This window comes from Lissotriton vulgaris, chromosome 1_2 (assembly GCF_964263255.1).
Source record: "Lissotriton vulgaris chromosome 1_2, aLisVul1.2, whole genome shotgun sequence".
Classification (NCBI taxonomy): Eukaryota; Metazoa; Chordata; class Amphibia; order Caudata; family Salamandridae; genus Lissotriton; species Lissotriton vulgaris.
The window spans coordinates 224,396,984-224,420,057 of record NC_141686.1 but is presented as its reverse complement, the minus strand read 5'-3'; positions in this window follow the sequence as shown (position 1 = coordinate 224,420,057).

The window sequence follows — 23,074 nt, the reverse complement described above, 5'->3', positions numbered from 1 at the left end:
ACAGACTTATTGCTTACAAAATCATGCCCAGAAAACTTGCTAGGTATAAAGACACTGAAAGCTCTAGGAGCTATAATATGCTGTTCTCCGGAAGGAGTACGATTATTCTTGCGAGATTTTAAAGGTCACTATGTATTGAGAGACATGGATCACCGGTTACAGAATGTCCCTGCACATTTGTGGGCGCAAGGCCCCACTGATGTAGGTTGTATGCACATTACACCATATCGAGTCACACTCAAGGCAGGAGTGGTATTACCACGAATTCGACAATACAAGTTGCCCCCAGATGCTGTAGTGGCTTTACTGAAAATCATTGACGAGCTGATTGCACAAGGAGTGGTTGTGGAAACCGACTCCAATGTATGTAATTCTCCTATCATTCCAGTTCTTAAACGTACTGATCCAAAAGCACCACCTGTTTATCGATTAGTTATTGATCTGCGCGAATTGAATAAATGCATTGTACCACAGTATCCCGTGGTTCCAGATATCTCTTCATTACTGACAGCTATTGATTCAGAAGCGACGTTCTTCACTGTAATTGACCTTAAGAACGCCTTCTTTAGCGTCCCAATCGATCCGGAAAGCCAATACTTGTTCGGATTCAGTTCAAATGGACGAAGTTTCAAATTTGCACGCGCACCTCAAGGATTCACAGAAAGCCCCAGCATCTATAGCCAAGCACTTAAAAGACAACTCGACAGTATCCACATGCCTGTTAACACCGCTCTACTTCAGTATGTCGATGATCTGCTGATCACCGCCCGAAGCGAACCCGAATGTGAAAAAGCATCACTAACGGTTTTAAATTTTCTGGCTGACAAGGGGCACAAGGTATCCCCTTCGAAGCTGCAATTCTGTGTTCAGCAAGTTGTGTACCTGGGTCCCTTGCTGTCCAAAGTGGGGAGACAGCTCACTCCTGATCGCATCCAGTTAATTGTAAACATGTCACCACCCAAGACACAAAAGGAGGTGCGGGCTTTTATAGGCCTCACTTCGTACTGCAGACAATGGATTCCCCAATATGCATTTCTAGCAAAACCACTCATTCAGTTGACAACTCAGGAGGCAGCGACATCGACTGTCCTCCCTTGGACTCAGGAACATACACAAGCTTTTGAGGACTTAAAGAAAGCCTTATGTCAAGCACCTGTTTTAGCAACACCATGTTATAGTAAGCCTTTTACACTTTTTGTCACAGAACGTGAAGGTACTGCCTTGTCAGTACTCACTCAGGAACAAGCAGGTTCACACAAACCGTGTGCTTACTTTTCTAGCACATTAGATCCAGTAGCCCAGGCTCTGCCTGCGTGCTTGAAATCAGTTGCAGCGACAGCTTTAGCAATCAGACAAAGCGACTCCATAGTATTAGGACATCAATTGACAGTGCAAGTTCCACATTCCGTGGAAGTTCTTTTAAATCGTACACAGACCCAACACTTGACCATAGCAAGACTGACAGGTTATGAATTGACATTGTTTCAACCACACATAGAAATCAGACGCTGTAGCACATTAAATCCTGCCACACTTTTGCCATTAAGTGGTGTAGATCCATTGACACATGATTGTATTGAAGTCATTACTATTACGACGAAACCCAGACAAGACTTGACAGATGTTCCATTACCAGATCCAGACCTGACACTTTATGTGGATGGTTCATGCATGAGAACAGGTACAGGTGAATTAGTGGCAGCCTACGCAGTCATGACAGACACCGAAGTTATTGAAACCAATTGTATCGACACCCTGTCAGCTCAAGCAGCAGAGCTCATCGCTCTGACACAAGCCTGTATTCAAGCTAAGAATAAGAAAGTTAACATATACACTGATTCACGTTATGCATTCGGAGTCGTTCACGACTTTGGAGTCCTCTGGCGAGAGAGAGGTTACTTAACTTCTCACGGTGCCAACATTCAACACGGTCCCCTCATTCAAGCTCTGTTAGATGCAATACATCTACCTACTGCGATATCTATTATGAAGTGTAAGGCACATACAAAAGTCACCGATACTATCTCCCAGGGTAACGACCTGGCAGACCGAACAGCTAAGCAAACTGCCCAGAATCGAACTCATGTAACTGACTTGACAAAGACAATAGTTCCGACATCGACACATTGCATGACAGTCAGGGATCCCGCACATGATGTAATTGACATACAGACACATGCCACATCAGACGAAATCAAGAAGTGGACTGAACTAGGAGGGATCCAAACAGATCAGGGATGGATGACGAAGGGAAAATCTACATGGTTTCTCCCCGACTCTATGGTTCAAGTCATCATTAACACAGTACATAGTCCAGCACACCTAGGAGAAAAAGCCATGCTAGACAGTATTCAACACATATGGTTCAATAAAAACTTACGAGCAGCAGCCAAACAAAAAGTGCGTACTTGCATGATTTGTTGTCAGTTCAATCCAGGTAAAAGCATTCCCGTAGAGCAAGGTGGATTTCAGCCTCCCGATCACCCTTTTGAAGTCCTCCAGATGGATTATATCCAGATGGAACGTTGTAGAGGTTTCAAGTATGTCCTCGTAGTCGTATGTGCACTTTCCCGATGGACAGAAGCATATCCAGTCCCAGATTACACTGCTCCGACCACTGCCAAGCAGCTGGTTCGCGAATTCTTCCAACGGTATGGTTTGCCCCGTATCGTGTACTCAGATAACGGTCAGCCATTCTCATCCGAGCTTGTGAAACATATTACACTCCTGTTAGGCTATCAGTGGAAATTCCACTGTGTCCGTCAACCCGAGGCAGCAGGTCTCGTGGAGCGCCATAATCAGACTCTGAAAATCCGACTTTCAAAAATCTGCAGAGAGAAAGGCGTTGACTGGATAGTAGCTTTGCCAGTTGCCCTTTTCTATATGAGGATGGTAGCGCATTCTCGAACTGGGCTATCCCCGTATGAAGTGGTCTTTGGTAGGCCACCAAATATGTGGGGGACGCCTATACCTCGTAAAATCACAGATGTTGACTGTATTATGCTGACAGATTACCTTGCCTCCTTGATGTCTGCACTACAATCTTGTCGTTCACAGGTAGCTGCAGCCTTTCCCGACAACACCGAGGTGAAGCCCCATGAAGTGGTCCCTGGCGACTTTGTCTTTGTTCGTAACTTCGACCGGAGAAGTCCACTGGAGCCCCGCTGGCAAACCCCGAAATTGGTTCTTCTGACGACGAGGACCGCCGTTAAGGTGGAGGGCAGAAAAGGGTGGCTGCACTCGAGCCACATTAAGAAGTTTCACGGACTCCCTTCGGACTTGGACTCTAAGCCCTGCCCTCCTCCACAGACTGATTCAAAACTCCCCCTGGTTGAGAAAACCGCCTCCGAGGAATATAGACTAAAGTTACGGTCTAGCAAGTCAGACAGTTTAATTGTTTAAGTCCTCCCCTAGGTGAATCGGTTAAATTAGTTTCTGACATGTATCCCCTAGACCGTGATAGAGAGAGAGATAGACAGAGACAAATCAAGAAACGTGCATATTGTAAATCACTTCGTAGTCACTGTATAGTGACATTATTGATTATGTTTTTTCTAAGTCTTCTGAGTATTGCTGCCAGTATATTACTGCATATCTATTACCCTATTTTCAAGCGTGCACAATCTGCTTACAATGTCACTGCCGAACATTCTTTTAGCGAATTACCTCCACACGAATTGTCTTACAGACTTGCGCTGCGCAACAACACATTCATTAGTATGTTACATCACTCCCATCAGACTAATAACGCTACAAATTGTTGGATATGTGGCCGACTCCCTCCCTACCAGAAATACAAGGGAGTTCTGCCCCTCTTTCCGTACCCGTTCACTCACAATGGCTCATGTGGTGCATGGTTTAGATTGATTAATTCTTTAGATTCTGATGTTGCTGTTTACGACGGGAATTGGGTTTGGGGAAACCTGAACTTAGTCCTGCTTAAAGCCTGTTACCCTGACAAGAAGGGACCTCCCACTAGGACAGGAACTGATCTAGAAAATGAAGTATATGGATTAGGTAATTATACAATTAACCTCATGATTCTGACTGTCGAATCCGACGCTGCACCAGTATTACCTGCTATGTCAGTATTACCAGTCACAGGTGAATTATGTATCAGAAAGAATGGTTCAGTACACTTAGGTCATAGTAAATGTACTACTGTGGTCGAATTCAATGATCAAGGCAAGTCTACATTCAGAGCTACTCGTCACTCCTACTTCGTTTGTGGTCATACCGCATACATACGCTTACCTTTAGATTGGGATGGTACCTGTTACATTGCATTCCTTCTGCCACCTGTTTTCCTAGCCCCTCCTGATTATCACAGAAATATCAATCTAGTAAACAATAGACTTCGAAGAGATCTCCCGATTGTCGATTACACTGAAACGGCATGGGAGCAATACACAGACTTCAATAAAGGTTTCTTTCCCTACTTAGGTGCTGTCTTTAATAGTAAACTGATACGCAAATTAACTAGAACCCTCGAAGCAGTAGTGAATGAAACTACTTCCGCTCTAGGCAACTTAACAGAGGAGCAGTCTGCTATGCGGGTTGTTGTTCTTCAAAATCGTCTTGTCATTGACGTCATCCTAGCAGATAGGGGCGGAGCCTGTAAGGTCATCGGGTCGAGCTGCTGTGTTTTCATTCCAGAAAACGCGCCAACAGTATATAAAGCTATAACACGTCTTCATAAGATTGCAAGTTTGATACATCAGAATCCAGGCACCTGGACTTGGTCCGGTTGGTTCTGGACAACGTTGACCGCCTGGGGATGGAAGATCCTATCCTTCCTAGGCATTGCCCTTCTCATAGTATTCAGTTGCTGCCTGTGTCTACAATGTGGGCCAGCGATTTGCGGCCTGTGCGCCACATCATGTATTCCACATTCAAGTTCCCATTCAAAACGCGAAAAGAAGAAAGAAGAGCAAATGATGTTACGGGAACAGATTGATCGATTCATGAGGATCGATATATCATGAAGGGTCCGTAGGGGACAAGGAGGGAATGAGGAAATATAAATTTTATGATCAATTGTGTCCCCTATCTTAGACCCCAACGACTCCGTGTACGCGCTACAAGTACATGTATGTTCCCTCCACTTCCAGCTATGAAGACGCAAATACATTTGCGTCCAACGTTAACATGTCCTCTTTCAGATCCACCATGAATGGGTCGAATATTCCGTTCTTGAGTATGCCTTGCCAACGTCTTTATGTGGTGTACTTTACACGTTTTTCAGCTCTGGCGAAGTAGGCCCTGAATTCTGCCATCGAGCCTTTTCCTGCCTTCTGACTCTGAATGCCTCAGCCTGGGCCTGCATCTGTACCCGTGACCTCTGCCTTACTCCCTGCGCGGCTAACGGCGCTTGGCTCAGCCTGTTGCCTGCCAAGACTGTATTCAGCCTTCGAATTATCTGCTCCGCTCCTCGAAAAATACATTCCTGTCTAGTAGTTCAAGTATTTACAACAAGGGGTGGTGAGGGACAGAGTCTCTGAATTAAACAGAATACTCTCACCCAGTCAAGAGATCAGGGCTAGATCCAACACCGTTTTTTAGCTCACTGCACCATCCCAGTTTCAGAACCTGGCTGTATGCAAATTAGTCTGTTCCTGTCCCAGTGCATGATGGGAACAGGGCAAACCAAACTACAAAAGCCAATTCTTACACTGGGAAGGAAACAAGCTACGGGGGACCGGTTTCTGGCATTTCAGCCTCTTCGGCCCGGCTTGCTTGAATCCTGATGGTGCAATGAGCAAGGGACTCACATCTGAGTATACCCTTCCACGCTTAGGGTGGACAAAAATATTTACAACAAGGGGTGGTGAGGGACAGAGTCTCTGAATTAAACAGAATACTCTCACCCAGTCAAGAGATCAGGGCTAGATCCAACACCGTTTTTTAGCTCACTGCACCATCCCAGTTTCAGAACCTGGCTGTATGCAAATTAGTCTGTTCCTGTCCCAGTGCATGATGGGAACAGGGCAAACCAAACTACAAAAGCCAATTCTTACACTGGGAAGGAAACAAGCTACCGGGGACCGGTTTCTGGCATTTCAGCCTCTTCGGCCCGGCTTGCTTGAATCCTGATGGTGCAATGAGCAAGGGACTCACATCTGAGTAGACCCTTCCACGCTTAGGGTGGACAAAAATATTTACAACAAGGGGTGGTGAGGGACAGAGTCTCTGAATTAAACAGAATACTCTCACCCAGTCAAGAGATCAGGGCTAGATCCAACACCGTTTTTGAGCTATAGGTGTGGCAGGGTATACTCAGACATGAGTCCCTTTCTCACTGCTCCATCAGGATTCAAGCAAGCCGGGCCGAAGAGGCTGAAATGCCAGAAACCGGTCCCCGGTAGCTTGTCTCCTTTCTGGTAAAGAATTGGCTTGGTAGTTTAGTCTGCCCTGTTCCCATGATGCACTGGGCCAGGGACAGACTGATTTGCGTATAGCCAGGTTCTGAGCTGGGATGGGGCAGTGAGATAAATAACGGTGATGGATCAAGCCCTGATCTTTGGACTGGGTAAGAGTGGTCTGCTCAATTCAGACACTCTGTTCATCACCACCCCCTTTTGTAAATCCAGTAGTTCAAGTAAACATCCTTCCAGCTGCAGAGCAAAGGGCCCGGCCTCACTGTCTCCATGCAAGTAATTCATAGCTCCTGTTACCATGGTAGGCCCATGCCCCCTCGCATCTCATGCAGACACGCAGACGCTTATACACGCACTCACAGTCAGTATAGAATAGCCTCTGTCCGAGAGACCTTTTCCTCCCAGATAATACAGTTCCTTAAACATGAGATATTAGATACGATTTGGGATTAGGTTGATCTGACATCCCAGACTTCTGTCTCCACATGTAGGGCTAAATGTCAAGTCCCCTTCACCCTCCAGTTACACGTCAATCACACGTCATGCTGCTGCGCGCGCATCTCTGCCATGTAATTCTGCTGACACTGCAGGATTCACTTATGGATCCACCTACTTGTGACATCATGTTAATGACGTTTCTAGTTCACGCCTTCATGCACGCCTATTGTAACGCCTATCCATTACGTATGTGTATTCTTATCTCTCCTCTCAGCTGTTACGCCTTCTGCATATGCCTTTACTGTAATGCATTGACTATATATATGAATGATTGTCAATAAAGTATTGTCTGTCAGTCCCTTCCCAAACCTACGTGGTGACGGAATGGTATGCCACCTTTGGCTCGAGCCAAATACCCAATTCCTTTTTAAGGAATAAAACCCCTTTTGAAAACCTCAAATATCACAGATTTTGCCTCTTATTTTTCTGAGTTATTCTTATTGAACTTTACCGCATAAATTAAGCATGGGTAATTAAATTTACCACAGTAAAACAGAGGATATTATCTCATATTAATCTTCGTCATAACACCTACACTACCTGCCTTAAAAGGGTCTTTTATTGATTTCAACAATGGTGATGATTGGAGAACATACTTACGTGTGAAGAGGCCAAGTCTATATGAAACCTGAAACAAAGTGCAAAAAGGATAACAAGGAGGATAATGTCTACAAGCCACAAAGAGGAAGAGAGATTGCAGTTTAAGGACAACAAAGAAAAAAGCCCTGAAGCCCTTTCAATGTATTTTCTAACAAACATCCTACAATCTACTCAATTTGTGAGGGGCATTTTGTACTTTCAAATGCTGACTCAGTATTGCGATTCTGGTACCAGCAAGGTTGGATTTAGATTATACCGCATTATACAGCTGTAGTACATAGTGCAAGTGGGAGTCAAGTGTTTCTGAGTAAACAAATGCCTTCAATAAACTGTTACCTGTGTCGTAATTTGACGGTGATTGGGTTAGCGTTAAGCTTTGCTACACGTATTTCCCATTAACTTGACTATGGTGTTCAAGAGCCATTTTGAATGCACTGGCGGCCATTTCATATGAATGCGTCGCCTCGTGGCCAGCATACCCTTTTGTCCTTTCTCTGTACCACTGACCACATGAATTTGCCCAGCAACAGGCTATTTCTAGTGTTGGTCAAGCTCGCGCATGCGCAGTTGAATCCTCTGTATTAGTGGACAGTCATCACTTAGGAATGTTCCTCCAAACTGACCAGTGGTGTTGTAACTCCTCCCATGAGTTGGCTGTGTTCCAAAAATGACCATATATGTACCTAAACTCTGTAAATGTGTTCCGCCTACACTTTTTATTACTGTAAAACTGTATAAAAGAGGGCTCGCATCGATGTTCGGTGTGATACTTCTTGCATTGCCGAAGGGTGCTGTAGGAATGTACCACCACCCCATGGGGTCTTAATAAACTTGTCTTTTGCATTTTCCAGTTTTCGTGCCAACATCTTTTTATGGTGTAGCGGGTTTTGCAGAATATGTAGGCCTGGAGAACCCAATACCACAAATTGGCGACCACGAAGGGACTCATCGGCGACTCGGATGCCCGAAGGAGAGGTCGTGATGAAGGATTGGAAACTCGCCATGGACGCGTACGCTGCCACTGAGTGACCCAAGTCTTGGCACCCACGGTGTTTTCTTCCTTTCCTTCTGATCTGACCTTCCAGGTGGCGCCGGTCCTCGACTGAGATCCTGCTCGTTCGAGTTGTCGTACAGTGCCGGTTTGGCTGATTCGATTAAAGACCTTGGCAGTTGGAACTTGGATATCTGAGAATTTGGTAACCTTGTGATTGGTAAGATAGTCTACGGACGCTTACTGTGGCTCGTTGAATATGTTTTGAGTTAGCTAACATTTGATTCTATGATTTGAATTATATGTGCAGTGCACTTCACATAGGCGGGCATGTAGAGATATTTCTCTAAATTTGTCTTTGTTTGAACGGCACATTTGTGTGGAGTATATTAAGTGCCAATTTTGTGATATCGCGTTTCTGTGATATTTTTGACATGCCTGTTTTAAGCACACTCCGAGGAATGTGCTGTCTTGGAAATGGTACCAGTTATCGTTTAAATGAATCTCAGCCGGCTCCCCCAGAGGGGACTCCTAATTGGGAAATGTATATAAAATTTGGCCTTCCCCCTATTCTATATAGTAAATTGTGGCATAAGTTTACAAAACCTGATCCTGAATTGCAATGGCCACTACATGGGTCATTTGATTTACGAAAGGTTCAGTATGTGGAGCAATGTTTGTTTCAGCATAGGTCTAGACAAGATATGTTTGATTGTGTACGAATGTGGGAGAAAGCAGTGCGTGAACGAATGAAGCGTGAAATAGCCTTGGCGGACAAAGAACAGCGGGAGGCTGCTCGGGATAAGGCTTTACAGCTGGAGGAAAAAGAGTTGCAGGAGAAGAAAGAGAGGGAGGCACGGCAACGTAATTTGCAAACGAATGGTCAATTCCCTATTCGACGTCCTCTTTATCCTGTCCTTACTAATGAAGTTGATGATTTTTCATTATTAGATCGGTGCCCGCCTCCGTATGTTCTGCCTAGGGCCCCAGACGAGGACTCGGACGGAGATGGTCAAGGGAGTAGTCGTGTCAGGCTAAGTGCTAGTGTTTCTGCGGAATTGCGCAGTTTTGCCCGCAAACTTAATTTGAACAAAATAACTATGTCTGAGATTAATGATGAAATGAGTAAGTGGTCCGAACGAGAACGGTTGTATTTTTTGAGTCAGTTTGGAGATGAAGTTGTAGAACGATTTAGGAAACATTCGACTGATCTAGAGCCTAAGGATATATTGGTCAATATTGAGAATATGTGTAAAGGTTTATTTGTTATTGCAGATGCGGATGGTTTTTTCTGACGGTTGGTCCAGCTACGGGATGAGGCGTCAAGATTACGGGTTGCAAGAAAAGCACCGGGATCGACGGAGTAATCCAGAGAGTGTTCTATCTTTGGAGCCGATAAGAGTTCTACGGTTCATGTTATGCCTATGCGTGAAGCTGCAACTTTGTATGTCCCTCCTAAAGGGCAAAGTACAAGTGACGATAAATTGTCTGGGGATGCAAAGGGCTATTTTGTATATAATTGGGTTTATACACCTTGGAATAGAGCAGATGTTATGGCACTTAAAAATGCTCTGCCTGACCCCCGTAAGAATCCGGCAGCTTTCTATGAAGGAGTTGAAGGGGCTATTTCTTCGTGTGTTATGACGTTAGTTGATATTGATCTTTTCTTTGGGTTAATATTGCCCCCTGATATGTGGAGAGCGATTCGTAAGTTCGACGATCAAGCGATCTTGGGAGTGGATTGGAAAGCTTTAGCCCAAGCTGATTTAGACAGGGAGCCTGCATGTAAGCTGTGTCAATTAATTTTAGATCTTCCGACGGCTATCTTAAAGAAATTAAAAACGCTTGTCCCCCCTAAAAAGATTGATTGGACTATGTTAGCTTCTTGCAAACAGAAGGCGGATGAGTCGGTGTCTGACTTCTTCTCACGTTTTGAAGAAGCATTCCATGATTACAGTGGGAAATTATTAACAGATGATATGGGTAGGCATTTGTTTGTCGACAAGTATGTGGCTAATCTCCTGCCGGAGATTGCAAAGCGTCTAAAGACTAGTGAAAGTTCTTGGACCACGGCGACCCCTGCTTCCCTATTGACTATGGCTCAGTATTATGAGCGACAGGAATTAGAGGCCAAAGAAAGTACTGATAAGAAAGCGAAGGAATTAAAGACGAAAGTGATGTTGGCTCAGGTTCATGCTACACAGCCGAGAGGGAACGATAGAGGTAGGCGTGGATCGTATGGTACGTCTTCTGGTCGTACCGACATTGCTGAGGATCAATGTGCATATTGTAAAGAGTTTAGACATTGGGCTTCAGATTGTCCGGTGCTTCGTGAACAACGTAATCAGCGTGGTCGAGGAGGTGGAAGGACACGGAATAGTTATTCAGGAGCGAGGGGCGGAGCAAGTGATCGTGGCAGGTTTGAGGCAAGGGGTCGTGGTCAGGATGATCATAATACTTTTGATCGACGGAATCAGTATCAGATATCGGAGGGTGAGAATGTGGAGTCTCAGGACTATGTGCATGCATAGGAATGAGTAGGATGGGGTGTGGAATCTGTTGAAGTACCAGTAGATCAAAGAGGTCCATATGTATCAGCGGGCATTTTGGGTTCTATTGATCAGTTCCTGGTTGATACAGGTGCTCCCCTGTCTGGCGAAACGATTACATCTATAGGGTTCGATGGAACACCCTCTCTTAGCCCATTGTCACAACCCCTTACGTTTTACATTGACAGATTTTTTGGTCCTTGCCCATTTTTATTGTCACCGAATACTCCAGACAATATTATGGGAATAGATTTGCTTAAATACTTCCGAGCAACAATACGCTGCGCTCCTGAAGGAGTGCGGGTTATCTTGAATGACAATTACCCAGATGTAGAGAGACTGTGTACTATACAGGAAATTGAAGCGTTAGCCTCTCTCCCACAAACGTTATGGGCTACTTCGGACACGGATGTGGGTCAGATGCTTATCCCTCCTATTCGAATAACTGTTAAGGAGGGTGTGTCTCTACCACGTGTGCCGCAATACAAAATCTCTAGGGAAGGTGAAATTGCCTTAACTCACATGGTACACAACTTGATTTTTGCAGGAGTAGTGGAGGAAGTTAAGGTAATGTCTGTAACAGCCCGATTCTTCCGATCCTAAAGAAAGATACTGATGACAAAGTCTATCGATTTATTATTGATTTGAGGGAAGTTAACAAGATTGTAGTGCCACAGTACCCGGTGGTGTCTGATATTACCACCTTACTTACTCTGATTCCGCCCACTGCTACCACGTTTACCGTGATTGACCTCAAAATTGCCTTCTTTTCCATTCCCATCCATCCCAATAGCAGATATCTATTTGGCTTTACATTAAATAATAAATCGTATAGATTTTGTCGAGTTGCTCAAGGCTATACAGAAAGTCCTAGCATTTATAGCCAGGCTTTAAAAAGACAGCTCAATTCTTTTGATTTGCAGTCTGGAGTGGCTCTCATTCAGTATGTCGATGACATTTTACTGGCAGCAGATACGCAAGAACAGTGTGAGGAGAGGACTCTTGCTTTGCTATCCTTTCTTGCTCATAATAATCATAAGGTATCTAGGAAGAAACTCCAATATTGTAGACTAAAGGTGACCTACCTCGGTCATATTTTGTCTAAGGAGGGGCGTGCATTAACATCTGATCGAATTCAAGCAATTTTAGATACACCAGTCCCCCGCACTCAGAGAGATGTGTGCGCTTTTATAGGCTTAACGTCTTTTTGTAGGCAGTGGATAATGGGGTTTTCACACATTATAAAACCTTTGTTAGCGTTATTGTCCAAAACTACACCAATGCCCCTTGAATGGACAGATGAATGCCAGAATGCTTTTGAACAATTGAGACAAGCCCTTTGTCCTGCACCAGTGTTAGGTACACCAGATTATACAAAGATTTTCACGTTGTACGTACACGAGAAAGATGGGTGTGCATTGTCAGTTTTAGTGCAGACACACGGGGATAAGCAGAGGCCCTGTGCGTATTTTTCGGCAATACTTGACCCTGTAGCACGAGGATTACCGGGGTGCTCTCGAGCAGTCGCAGCAACAGCAGTGGCTATACGGCAGAGTGAGGGAATAGTTTTGTCACATAAATTGCTGGTGTTAGTTCCCCATGCGGTAGATGCTCTGTTAAACCAAACAAAGACCCAGTATCTCACAAGTGCACATTTAACAGGATATGAGCTCACACTGTTGGCGCCACACATCACACTAAAGAGATGTGCTACCCTGAACCCTGCTACTTTATTGCCATATCCAGTTGCTTAGGGCCAGGAGGAAGAACACCATGATTGTGTTTTCCTGACTGAAGAACAAACAAAGGGTCGTGTCGACTTACAGGATACGCCACTTCCAGATGTGGATGGGGAACTGTGGGTTGATCGATCGTGTTTGAGGCTGCCAGATAGTACAACTTCTGCAGCATATGCAATCACGACACTTAAGACAGTGATAGAAGCAGCACGAATACCACAGAAATCGGCCCAAGCAGCGGAACTGATAGCCTTAACGAGAGCATGTGAATTGAGTGCTGGCTTGTGTGTGAACATCTACACTGATAGCCGGTACGCCTTTGGAGTAGCGCATGATTTTGGCCTACTCTGGAGAGAGCGAGGGTTTTTGAATTCTCACGGAGAACTAGTGCGTGATCTCTTGAATGCGTTACTTTGTCCAAAGGAAGTGGCGATAATCAAATGCAGTGCACATAAGAAAGTGACGGACAAAGTGGGACAAGGAAACGCTTTTGCAGATAGCATAGCGAGGGAAACTGCTATGTTACGAAATGCCTCGCCAATGTATGTAGTGAAATCACAGGCTGAGCGATGGCACGATGCTAGAGAGGAGATACTAGATATCCAGAAATCAGCGTCTGAAGCAGAACTCGCAACCTGGGCAGCGGAGAGAGTGCTGGATGATGAGGGTTGTTGGAGAAGTAAAGATATGAAAAGATGGAAACTGCCTGCAACTTACTTGCAAGCAATGGTTCAAATGACACATGGATTGGCACATGTTGGAGCTCTCGCAATTACTCGATTGCTAACGCGAGTTTGGGAGCATCCTGAGATTGCCAATACGGCCAAAAGAGTAGTGCAGACCTGTTTGGTATGTTTACAGCACAATCCTGCTAAAGGGACCCATACTCCGAAAGGAGGGTTTGTTCCACCTACTGCACCATTCTAGGTACTACAAATGGATTACATCCAGCTCGAGCGTTGCAATAACCTTAAGTATGTCTTAGTGGTGGTGTGCGCTTTCAGTAAATGGATTGAGGCCTTCCCCACCAAGGATAATACAACACTGACAACAGCTAAGGTTTTGCTCAAGGAGTACTTCCCACGCTACGGTGTTTGTAAATTTTTGTGGAGCGATAATGGTCCTCATTTTGTTGGGAAAATTGTGGAATATGTAATGAAAGGATTGGGAATTCAGCAGAAATTTCATGCTGTATTTCATCCGCAGTCAGCAGGTCTTGTGGAAAGGTATAATGCTACTCTGAAATTAAAGCTAGCAAAGATCGTGGCATCTATTGGGTTAGCGTTAAGCTTTGCTAAACGTATTTCCCCTTAACTTGACTATGGTGTTCAAGAGCCATTTTGAATGCACTGGCGGCCATTTCATATGAATGCGTCACCTCGTGGCCAGCATACCCTTTTGTCCTTTCTCTGTACCACTGACCACATGAATTTGCCCAGCAACAGGCTATTTTTAGTGTTGGTCAAGCTCGCGCATGCGCAGTTGAATCCTCTGTATTAGTGGACAGTCATCACTTAGGAATGTTCCTCCAAACTGACCAGTGGTGTTGTAACTCCTCCCATGAGTTGGCTGTGTTCCAAAAATGACCATATATGTACCTAAACTCTGTAAATGTGTTCCGCCTACACTTTTTATTACTGTAAAACTGTATAAAAGAGGGCTCGCACCGATGTTCGGTGTGATACTTCTTGCATTGCCGAAGGCTGCTGTAGGAATGTACCACCACCCCATGGGGTCTTAATAAACTTGTCTTTTGCATTTTCCAGTTTTCGTGCCAACATCTTTTTATGGTGTAGCGGGTTTTGCGGAATATGTGGGCCTGAAGAACCCAATACCACACCTGCTCTGTATTCATTTGAGTGCAGTTCCACAATTGTGGCTGAACAGCTGTTATAGTTTCCTAGTAACGCCATACTTGGAGTTGGATTCGTGACAGCTGGACAGCTCCAGTCGTGGGTGCTTCCTATGCCAACAAACCCTCATTAAAACATACCTGCTGTTATCTCTTTGCATCACAACTTGGCAATGAGCGAATTGACCCTGTTCCTGCACCCGCCACTGAAATGTTGCTGGATTCCTGGTTCCTGCCGACTTGCTCCTCTTCAAGATTTCCTGCTGCAAAAATTCGCTTTGCCGCTCTATCGATGTCCTTGGGTATCCTGTCTTTTGGCCCTATGGAATTATATCCATTTGGGGCAATTGTGCAATTTTGGCACTAGTTACCATTGTGTCCTTTAGGCAACTGGATTTAATACAGGATAGTGTTGATACCTGGTGGCGGGGACATTGTTGTCCTTTTTCTAATTTCTCTAATAATTCACATTTGCATGATTTAGAGGGATGGAGGTGTTCACATGCAAGACAATTAGTCTTAGGATTGCACCTTTATTCACTTCACTTAAAGCCTGTTTTTATTATTTTTTTAAATCACGTGTGCACGATGTGATAATAGGTTATGCTTGGACGTATAATGACAATTTATGCGTTTAATTTATTTTGCGTCTTGTTGCCAGATCTAGTTCCAGGCCATGGTACATCTAGTCAACTAGTTTTCTGTTTATTGGCACCGCTAATATTTTTTCGTTATTTTTGCTACCATATGTGGATATGCTTGTAATGCTAACATTTTAATATTATTTTCCCCCAGTGTAAATATTTTGTCTCCTATTAAGATATATATGTATATGCGTTTATATGTATATATAATAGGATATGATAGGATAGGATGTGAATTTGTAGAGCGCGAATTGCTGCCCGGAGGCGTCCTAACGCTATGAATACCGTAAGTCCGACCCTGAGGACCCAGAGGGGAGAGAGTGGGAGTTAGTTAGATTGGGTGAAATAGGAAGGTTTTCAGCTGTTTACAGAAGACTGTAAGGTTGGAGTTAGATCTTAAATGCAGTGGAAAGGCGTTCCAGGCCCTGGCAGCATTGTAGGAAAACGTCCTACCTCCAGATCCATATCTTTTAATTTTGGGGGTCACTGCGAGAAAGGTCTGATTAGATCGTAGGTTTCTGTTGGGCATGTAGTGGGTGATTAGATCCTGCGTGATCCTGGGGCCAGTGTTCCAGAATGACTGGTGAGCTATGCACATGGCTTTGAACATAACTCTCTGGCGCACCGGTAGCCAGTGAAGGGTTGCTAGTCCAGACCTTACTGACTGTCTGCGGGGAAGGTGAGTAACATGCGTGCTGCGCAGTTCTGAACTATTTGGAGCCTTCTCAGAGTAGATTCCGGAGCACCGAGATAAAGTACATTATTAAAATCAAGGCAGGATTGAATCAAACCTTGTACAGCTGTTTGTTTGGCTTCCATGGTAAGGAGAGAGAAAATGTTCTTAAGCATCCTCATAATGCCAAAGCAAGTAGCTGAAAGTTTCATGGCTTGTACATTGAAGGACCGAGATCTGTCCATCCAAATTCCAAGGCTTTTAATGCTGTTTTTAGGGGTTGGTGGAGGGCCCATACTGGGCGGCCACAGGGCGACGGGGAAGCTGGGGTCCGGAAGGCCTAGGACCATGAGCTCGGTTTTGTCCCCATTTAGTTTTAAGGACGATAGGGACATCCAAGTCTTCACTTCCTCCAGACATTCTCTAAGCCCGCCCCGCACAGATAGATTGGCTTCCTGCGTCATGGAGACCACCAGCTGCGTGTCGTCCGCATAGGAGATGATCTTAATCCCGAATGGGCGGACGACATCGGCCAGTGGCCTCATGTACAGGTTAAAAAGTGCAGGGCTTAAAGAGGAGCCTTGGGGGACACCGCATTTCAGAGGTCTGCTGGTGGACACAGACTCGCCTTCGAACACACGGAAGGATCTGTCTTCTAAAAAGGACTGAAACCAGGACCACGCTTTGCCCTTGATCCCGACCTGGGACATACGGTACAGCAGGGTATCATGGCTGACCGTGTCAAAGGCTGCGCTGAGATCAAGGAGGATCACTGCCACTGATTCTCCTTGATCTAGGATTTTTCTAGCATCCTCGGTGACCATGAGGAGGGCGGTCTCGGTCCCATGTTTAGGTCTAAAGCCAGTCTGAGTGGGGTCCAGTAGATGGTAATCTTCCAGGAAGTTTATTAACTGCTGGTTTATATATTTCTCCAGGATCTTGCTTGCCCAGGGGAGCAGGGATATGGGGCGGTAGTTACTTAGATCTGTGGGGTCCAGGTTAGGCTTTTTCAGTAGGGCTCTAACCATAGCCTGCTTCCGTACGGTGGGAACCGTGCCCGAAGAGATGGAGGTATTTAAAACCTCCCTTAAGATAGGCAAGGTGGTCTGCGAGGCTGCCATTATTATATCCGGTGGGGCTGGATCGTTGGGGGATCCGGATTTGACTTTCCGTGCAAAAGGTTCAAGCGTGGCAAGATCCAAAGGAGGAAAGTGAGACAGCGTTGGTAGCTGTTGACTGGAGGGGGGGTCAGTGGGGTAGGGGGGAGGGGTTAGGGAGGTGAGGTTATTCGGGGGAAAGGCCAAGTAGATTGAGCTTATTTTCTGATGAAAAAATTCGGCGACATTGTTACAGTGGGTAGTGGACTTGTCCACCAGTAGGCTGGGGGGTTGTTTTGTTAATTTTTTAATTATTTTGAAAATTTCCTTGGGTTTAGATTTTGCAAGCACAATTTTCTCAGAGAAGTATGAGGCCTGGGCCTCTTTTATCAGAGTTTTGTATTCGCTGATAGCTTCTCGATAGAGTGTTTTATTTTCCATAATGAATATATTTAGTTGTTTGTAGGTTTCCTTCTGCCCCAGTCCTGATGAAGCCCTAATTAATTGGGCTGAAACGCGTCAACACCACGTTTTGGAGAAGCCCTTAAAAATCAGAACTGAGTAGAAAGAATTACAGCCTAATGTTTAAATACGGTTTAATGATGTTCCATCATGTGTGCTTACCTGTTAGAGTTACCTTCTTTAATAGGGATTGCGAGCGTTAATTATTGTGTTCTAAAAAAATCTTTTTTCGCATCTGTGATAACAAATAGGGTAACTAGGATTCAGATTTTGTACAAATATATGTGTCATTTTTTTGCACAGATATATGTGAGATTGTTAATATATATTGAACTTTGTAGGTATACATGTTGTGTAGTTGTGTATCATACATGTTGTGTATTGTCCCTTTTGATAAATATATACACATATATATATATATATATATATATATATATATATATATATATATATATATATATATATATATATATATATATATATATATTCACTGAAAAAACCATAGGTTATAGACCATATATAGTTAGGGATTAGCATTTACAAAACCAAGAAAATTCACTGAAAAAACCATTGGTTATAGACCATATATAGTTAGGGATTAGCATTTACAAAACCATAATTTACTCGCACAAAACCATACAAATTCGCATATATAGTTAGTTGCAATAACTATATATCGCGCACTCGCAATCCACTGCTGATGATGTCACATCATTCATGACATTGGTTTTTTAAAAGCTAATATCTATAGCTGTAACATATATTTTTATTCTAATTCACAAATATATTTTATTTTTTAATTCAATTTATATTATAGTTTAAATAATTTTTTCTTGTTTCGCTGCCGGTCCGCGAACCGGTAAACGTTCCGTTAGTGCAAATACCGCATTAGAAAGGCACATCGTGACGCGTCCCGTAAACGCAACATATCGCGTTACTATGTAATGCCCCTTATGACGTGCTGCGTTAACGCACCCGGAAGCGTTCTGGAACGCGAACCAAGGCGCGAAACGTAAAGCACCGGAATCGATCCGAGGCGCGGCGCGGAACGCGGAACGTAAGCATAACAGGTCATGTGACTAGTTCTTAAAACTTTTCATTGGTTCATTTTACTTTCAGTTTCCTAATGATGGAACGCTTGATCATATGACGTAAAACAAACACTTTACATTGGTTTAGAACATTTTCTTTTCTCAAATGATGAAAGTCCCACCTTTTTTCCTCACTCCGACTTTCATTTTTATGAGAGAAAGACCTGTTTTTGTTTGCTAAGACATGGCATTTATATTAGCTGCAGCTGGTGGATCTCCACCACCTCCACCACCACCAAAGAAGAGAGGACCGACTAGCCAGGTCATCTTCGACCAGGAAGAAGAAGAAGAGGAAGACGAGGAATAGGAGCAAGGGACAAGTGGCTTTCTGAAAGAAATGCCAAGAATGTCCCATGTGAAAGTGAATTTTATCTGGCAATTTTTTTCTTTTCCTTCTCAAGAAAAGAAAGTTAATGCCAGGTACGTTACCTGCCTCGTCTGCAAAAAAACACTCTCGAGAGGGACCGAAAATAAATATAGCTTTGGTAATCATACCATGCATCGGCACATGGAGAGTTGGCACCCTCTTAATTATTCCAAAGCACAACTTCGAGATTTGGTGGATAACCCCCGACAGGCAAAAACATCCACCAATGACTTAGCAATAAGTGAGTCAGAGGCAAGGGAAACGGTCCCAAATCTGCAAAAGAACTTTGGGCAGATGAGATTGACTTGTGTAGCATGTGGAAAATTAATTTCACACGGAGAGATGAGTATTACTTTAATAAATAGATCATATGAAAATCATCAATGTCCAAAACGTCCTAGAAAGTAATTTTTTTTTGTTGCTCCTGTTGAGCCCTTTGAAGTAAATCATTTTTGTTTCCCCTTCCTCAAAAAAACCACAAAAAAATATAAAACATCAAAAATAATAAAAAAAGTTCTTTTCAGAACTACCTTCCCTTTTAAAAAAAATTGCTAGAATGTTTAGCACTCTAGCATCCTCTATTTCTTTTGATACGCTTCCCGGTTAGCGTTCGATTACTGAGAGTAATGTGAAAAGAAAGACAAATAGAGGGAATAACACACAGTTACTATTGAAAGAGGGACTGATAAAAGAAGTGAAAAGAGTAGTATAAATAAGTAATAGAAAAAGAAATGAAGGAAGTAGCAAAGACAGGAAACTAAGGGTTAAAAAAAAGAAGCAGAGGAACTAATAAAAGTTAAATCTGATAGACATGTAACGTAAAGAGTACTAAACGCTTACCTTATAATTGTCATTACCGTACAGTATTATCATTTTTATACTTTTAATCTGTGTAAGAAAGAACAAAAAAATTTAAATTAATACAAGATGGTAAAAAAAGAGTGAGCATGAGACAAAATTAATGTTAAATGTTAAATGTGGAATACTAGTAAAGCGCACAGCTGCCCCAGCAAAGAGGCGTCCCGGCGCTGTATACCGCTGGGGAACCCATCCTGGCTTTTCCTGTGAGATGGTTCCTCCTGGGCATCCCCAAGGTGAAGCCAGGCATCCCCGGCGCTGATAGGGCCGTTAGTAGAGATTAAGCAAGCTATTGCCCAAAGTTGCTGAGTGGGACCCATGGTTGGAGTAGGCACCGAGGCGAGAATTATCGAGTCCGCTGACCATGGCCCAAGATCCTGCCGCGTCAGGAATCGAACCCTGGTCCCGGGCCGACCTCTGCTTCTGGGTCTGCCGCCTCTAACCAGTGAGCGACACCAATCCATATACATATTAGAAATCACAATTCAAAGTAGAAAATTAATTAAACATATTTAATGGTTTATTTTTGCTGTTATCAGAAAATATCAAATTTCACTGAAAACAGTGAGTTGAAGGTATTCATCATATAACAGCGGGGAAAAAAAACACAATCAAAATGATTGTGTTTAAAAAAAAACAAATAATATAAATAAGCAGAAATAGGAACTTCTCCAAAGTAACTTACTTTCTATGACGTCAAAGGATATCCTATGAACAGCTTATACTCTGTTGTGCTGTTACTATTTTCTGCCCGCCACTTTCTGAAAGATAAACTCAATTGTTTTAAGAAAACTGAGACATACAAAGCAATTTGAAACAGCACACTAAGTTACAGCAACACCTAGAATCATTATAGTCCAATTACCTACCCTAAATTCTGACTTCAAAAATCAAGTTAAAAGGCAACATTGCTTCATACTCAATTAGTAATGTTTGCTGAAAGACTAGCCATTTTTTAAATTTCAAATAAGTTGTGTAATATCCAGATGTTGTCAAAGGACCAGCATATTATATAATAGCTGCAGTTGCAAATGTTCTTCCTGAAATCGATGACTATGTAGCCAAAACATTTTTAATTAGACTGGACAACTTATTTTCTTCCAGTTTATGTAGTTGAAATTGTAAAATGACATTTCATCCATAAGTTTTCAAAAATAATGTGGACAGCATTGCAGACTTACATTTCCTCTACTCCTTATTTTGATCTGCTGCTTGACTTTGCTTATAAAAACAGACAGTTTTCGCTCTGTACTACAATTATCCACAAGGCTATATATAGTAGGAGCCATTAGAACCTCTGTAAATTCCTCTAACCAAATACCAAGCTTCCTTTCCTAACATTTTGGTTGTAAGAACACCAGGTAAGAATTTTGAAGGTGGAAAGGCAATCTTTTTTTGAAAGTTAAAACAGAATCATTGCAGAATGACCAACCGTTTCCAGATTTCAAATAAGCTGTATAATGTTCTGAATTAGTTGAAGGACCGTTATGATATATAATTGCAGTAGTTATAAAAGTCCTTCCTGATATTGACAACTGCGAAGCCACAAAATTATTAATTAAAGTTGTCAATTTAGTTCCATCAGGCCTACATCGTTGGAACATTAAAATGACATCCTGGCCATAACTTCGTAAAATTAACGTGGACAGCATTCCAGACTTACATTAGCTGCACTCCATATTTTGATCGGCTGCCTTTACTAGCTTATTGCAGGATACTGATTTACTGTCAGGCAAAGTTAAATATATAAATCTTTCTGAGTCTACACTAGTAGTACTTGATAGCCTACAGTTCTCGCAGTCATGCTGCCATTGATAAGAAAGGCCAAATAGATAATCTACATCCACACCCTCATCTTGCAATACATCAAGCATATACATTAAAAACTCCTGACAATCCTGCTGAATATTTTCAGAGAATTCTGTTTGACCTGAACATTCGTCCAACAGAAAACGAATTTCAGACACACTTTTTACTCTTGTTCTATTAGCACTACATTTCTCTAACACGGAATTCAATAAACAGCATAAGCTTTGTTCCAAATTGATCACAATCTATTCTTTGAAAGTCTCTAGTGAAAAGAGAACATTAACAACTACATTAGCATAGCAGTTGACACCAGAACTATTTTCAAATTTAAAACCACCAACATTTTCAACAGAATTCATTTCATTCCTGCTTACAATTTTAGGTTCATCGACTTTTGGTCTTTTTGCTACAACATCCCTACTATTACTGATATTTCTTCGTTTCCGGCCTACCACACGTTTCTCAATCAAAGGATATTGAGGCAAATGTGGTGCATACTCTCTTCTTAACCTATTGTATTCCTTAACACAATCTAGAACCGCACAAATGTTTGTGACATCACAGTCAATCAAGTACAAACCCGATAAAGTTCTGACTCGTGACAATGCTACATAAGCCATACCCTCTTTGAATACAGAACTGCCAATATTCACTAAAGCAGTGTCTACACTTAGACCTTGCAATTTATGAATTGTCACCGCATATGCCAAGCAAACAGGAAACTGCTTACGGCGAACATATAAGTCTTTTACAAGCAAAAACCTAGCAGAGCAACGACCAATTAGCTGTACTTCCTCAATGCCATCAAATTGAATTTTTAAAAATTCAATTCCATCTCTATTTCTGTATTTCTCAAAATCAACAACATTACCCATTGATCCATTTACCAGACCTCTTTCAACATGTAAATTCCTTCTCAAAATGATTCAGCAATTTAAGCACACAATCAAAGTCTTTTCAAAACCCGCAGTTTTAGATATAGTCTTCTCTAATGAATCCAATTTAGATTTCAAATTCTCTGACAAAATAATTGTTGCTCCCATATGCTCTATTTTGTCAATAGCTTCCAGTTTCACAATCTCTTTTTTTTCTAAATTCAACATTTTGTTGTTGAAGATGGAACATTCTGCAAGAGTTGGCATCAAACATATTCCAGATTTCTTCACAGTAATTTTCTGAAAAATATCCTCTGGCAAAACGTCTTCTTCTGGATATAAATTTGACAGTAAGCGTGCATGTAAAGCTTCTTTACCACGCTCAGTCACTTTCCCGATTCTAATATCTTGTAGAATATTCTTGTAATCTTCGTCCTTCGTCTGACGCATATTTTCACGCAGCTCAGCATAACTGAAGTTTAACCATATGTTAACGTTGCCAATGCTCCCTAGGCACTTCTTGGTATCTTCATGTGTAAGCAGTTTAAACACTGGTTGTCCTTTCACTGGTGTCAGCTGCAGAAGATCACCA